Here is a 4,834-nt window from a genome sequence, read left to right on the forward strand (position 1 = left end):
CGCTTTCCTAAGAACACTCGGCGCCACCCAGCGGAGCTGCCGCGTAGCCTGCACGTGGCCTCCGAAATGCATGGCCCGGATGTGCGTGCGAACGCTCAAGAACGCCTAATGCGGCAGCTGGGCTCCTGTCTCCGCTTCTTTCGGGACACATTGCGCCGTGGCGTAGGGTTGCCGAGGTATCCGTTGGTGGCTTCCCCAACAAATAGTGAGGTGCGCATGTGCCTGCGAATCGTTAAAATTGTTCCCTCGCTTGCCGCACAACCAGTGGCAACATTCTCAGCGACCCAAGTTGGCGAGCGCTTAATTCAAGAGCGACACATACCTAGTGCATCATGGCACAGCTCATCAAAGCGTTGGCTTGAAAGGTGTGCATTGAAAAATATTTTGGAGGATGCTAAAGATTCACCTTTAAGAGTGGAACGCGATAGCATTCTGTTGTAAATGACCTATGGCAAGGGTAGCAGCATGAACTATACGTTGGCTGGTGGTGAACAACTCTATTGATAGCACAGCTGCCTAAAAGTAGGATTCAGTGCTGAAAGGGTTTAAGTAAGGGAAAGGGAAAACAATAGATAGGTCAGAAACAGGGGGAAATAAAACGGGTCTGCGCGTATACAGCTTCATTGGCTGGTCCGCAGCAACGAACAACAAAAATGTGACACATTTCAAAGATCTCCGACTGCTTCTTACGCTTCCCAGCAACTGAAGCTTATCTAACCGTAATGTTTACCGGGAAACGCTGGCGGTGAGCGCCAATCACGAAGGCGAGCTTTCGGGTAGAAGGGCGACCTCTTACGTGGGCCGTTGCCGGAGGTTGTGCACAGCCGCACTAAAAAATTTACATCATTTTCAGGTTCGTGCTATTATTTCGCACTTTTAACCCTTTTTGAGGCGCTATTCTTAATTAGAATTTTTTCGCTTAAAACCTGCAAAACGACATTCAGGATGACTTAAGAAGCTGTTTGACACAATTTTTAATAAATCCCGCACAACAGTTCTCGTAAAAAAAAGTGGTACATATATGTACCACTGTCTTTATTACAGGGTATGAAAAGTGGTATACATTTGTACCGCTGTCCTCTGGCAGTATCAATGAAAAAAAGAAGGTGTAACTGACATAATATTTACAAATCGATTGTGCTCTTCCCTTGTGAAATGGTCCGAAGCATTCAACGCGAAAAAAGACGCGGAAAAAAAAAAAGCTCGCACACATATTTATCTCGTGCTTTTCATGGCTGCCATCACGTCATACAGGGCACTGCATGATCGCAAGTAAAGCTTCTAGACATGGGACATCATACCGGTACTCATTATTATAGCGCGCTTGTGGAATTGACTTCACATGCACGCAGGACAAAATGTGCTATAACCCTCGATCGCAAATGGCCCCTTCCAACACTTGACACGCTTCACCGCATAATAATACTGTACGACGGAGGAGCTAACTGAGTGCGCTGCAGTGTGATGTTATCACAAGTTCCTCGTCGAGATAACGATACCCCACCGAACCGGGCCCCTGCGATCGGAAGGTGTGTGAGCGATCGGGAGCCTCCCGGAGAATAGGGGAGAGTTGGCAAGCCTGTAAAATCAACCTTATCAGGTTGATTTAACGGGGCCAGACAGCGTTGATTTAACGGGGCCAGATGAACGGGGCCAGACAGCGTTATCTGGCCCCGTTCGCATCGCCTTCTGATTCGCTTGCCTTTATTATGCGATACAAACGCATCCAATTGTTCAAGTGCGATGAACTATCGCAATCGCGTTTGATTCCTCACTATTACGTCATTGATCCCAATCCATCACACACGTGTCGAGAGCGAGCGCGTGTCCCGGCGCCTTACCCCCTAGCGCTGACGGCATCGCTCCTCCTACCGGCCTCCGTGAGGAGTGGAAGCTTTTGCGGTCTTGTGTCGATGTCACGCGCTCAGGCGTGCTTTCCCTCAGGGCGCGGTTGAGGTGTTCACCGAAAAGCGAGACGATTACTTCGCGTTACCTTTCCTCCAAAATCGAATTTTTATTTGATACAATTGCATACGATTGTTCAAGTACAAAACTATCACAATTTAACGCCCGGAAAGTGCTGTGCGCGCCATATACAAGACGCGTTTCATTGGTGCAATACGGTGTATCCTACACTGCTTCACTGCTAATCACATTAGCGTCCACAGACGTCTTGACATTATTGGTGCCAGAATTCCTCTTTACTACTACCAGTATGTGTAATACTACTATGTAATGTGCCATAATGTAGGAGCAAAGAAGCTTGGGTAAGAATCCGGGTGTAAGCTAATGCGTCTTCAAACGTGACAACCACTGAATAAATACAAGTATGAAATTGTGAAACGCCGTCAAGGAACGTGAAATTTTTTTCCGAGGTGTTTTGAAACATTATGGGTTTAAGAGCCTACGGCACCATCAGGTTATTCTATTATTTCCGTAGAAGTTGCCTGCGATCTTGAAAAATCACGTGACTGCGATGTGTTTGAATGCAAACTGTTCTTACTTTCCTGCGTGCACCTTTAACTGTCGTGTTTGGTCACGAACATATTGAATATTTTATCCCGAACTTCCCCACAATAGACACAAATGCAGACACTAACCTGCTACTTTTTTTCATCACTTGGCAGACTCGCAACGGTAACGAATCCTGCTGTGGATCCGGCGGCAGCTACTCCTAGTCCAATTGTTAGAACCAGCGGTGCCAAGGGACCAGCGACCACGGCTGCTGGAATCAATACTCCGGTCGCAATGCCCGTCCCGAGCAATGCATCCTTGCTGTCCTTGTCACTGATGGTTCCCATCTTGCTGGCGCTGCCTCGCTCTGTGTCACTCCTCTTACAGATGACCTTTTCTTCGAACCCTACAAGAGGAATCAAAATAGACTGCCACATGATGAAAGTGTCGGAACGCCCTTATTGGGGCTTGGCGCGCTACATGAAAGCACCGGAATCGTAGGGGTGAACGGAATCGTAGAGAGAAAAAGGTAAAGGGAAGACAGGGAGGTTAACCAGAGGTTATCTCCGGTTGACTACCCTGTACCGGGGGAGGGGTAGAGGGATGCGAAAGGAGAGAGAGAAAAATAAGTGAAAATAAAGAATAAACAAAAAGGAAGGAAACAAGAAAATCACACACGCACACAAAACAGAACTGTTTCTGTGGGCACTGTCATGAAGTCCGCGAAGGCGTTCTCGTGTTGCATAGTCTGAACGTTCCGTCCTAAGTAACACAATGCAGAGTCACAATTTGTCACTGAGTCCGGTGTCTTTCAAGTAACGCAGCAGTGCCTTCAGGGCGGCTCGCGCCGTTGTTTGTGTAGGCCAGTTTCTAAGGATGTTCCTTTCTGTTATTGGGCGTTTGTCCAGTTGATCTATTGTCGCTGAGAGAGCTGCTCTCTGCGGGTTGAAACGAGGGCACTCACAAAGAAGGTGTGCGATTGTTTCGTTGCACCCGCAGGATTCACAAAGTGGGCTATTGGCCATTCCGATACGAAAGGAGTACGCATTTGAAAATGCAACTCCAAGCCATAGACGGATTAGAAGTGTGCAGTCCCGTCGTGGAAGGTCGAATGGAATACGAAGCTGTAAATTAGGGTCCAGGGCATGAAGGCGTGCACTTGTGAAATCGGAGGAATTCCATTGCATCAATGTTAGCTCACGCGCAAGCACGGAAAGTTTTTTCGCTGCGTCGGCTCTCGAATGAGGAATGTCAACGTAGTTGACACCGTCATGGGCAGATCGGGCCGCTGCGTCCGCTCGATCATTGCCATGTATGCCACAGTGACTAGGCAACCACTGATATATTGTGCCCTTCATCAACTATGCGATGGTGTACTTGTCTTACCTCTGCGACGAGCTGCTCATGTGATCCATGGCGCAGTACTGAGAGTAAACTCTGGAGGGCTGCTTTGGAGTCACAGAAGATTGACCATGGATGGGGTGGTTCCTCCAGAATGAAATGAAGAGCCGCACGGAGGGCTACCAGTTCAGCAGCTGCTGTTGATGAGACATGTGACGTCTTTAGCTGCATCTTGACGGATCTTGCTGGAATCACCACTGCGGCAGCTGAACTTGTAGGTGTGACTGAGCCATCGACATAAACATGTACGCGGCCACTGTGAACCTCATGTAAAAGTCCTAACGTGGCCTGTTTCAGGGCAGATGACGGCATGTGAGCTTTCTTTGTGATTCCTGTGATGGTGAGGCGTATGTCAGGTTTGTGCAGGCACCATAACGGTGAGGATGGTCTTGCTGCAGGCATGTAGTTCGATGGCAACGAGGTATGATTGGCTGCAATTATACGACTGAAAGTTGTGTGTGGCCTTTCTGTAAGTAACGATGCAAGATGGTGGGAAGGTAGTCGGGCAACGTGCCGAATATGCGCCCTGATGGCGTCGGTGGCTAAGTACGTTGATATTGGGTGGTCTCGTGCTATGACAATCGTTGCCGCCGTAGACGCACACTTCGGAAGACCGAGGCACGTCCTTAGGGCTTGAGCTTGTAGTCCCTGGAGTACACGCAGGTTTGTTTTGCAGGTGTTGCCTAGCACCGGGAGGCTGTATCTTGCGAAACCGAGGAATAAGGCACTATAAAGCTGCAGCATTGACCGCACCGATGTGCCCCATGATTTTCGACCGAGGAATTTAAGGAGGTGTGTTATGGTCGTTAACCTCTTCTTTAGGTATGAAACGTGCGGGCTCCATGAAAGGTCGCGGTCGCTAATTACCCCTAAAAAGCGGTGTTTCCGTGCGTTTGCAATTGTTTGCCCATTGACACTTACAGAGTAAGGCCTCATTGCCTTCCGAGTGAATGTAACAAGGCAGCATTTCTCTGAAGAC

Source organism: Dermacentor silvarum, chromosome 9 (assembly GCF_013339745.2).
Source record: "Dermacentor silvarum isolate Dsil-2018 chromosome 9, BIME_Dsil_1.4, whole genome shotgun sequence".
NCBI classification, from domain to species: Eukaryota; Metazoa; Arthropoda; class Arachnida; order Ixodida; family Ixodidae; genus Dermacentor; species Dermacentor silvarum.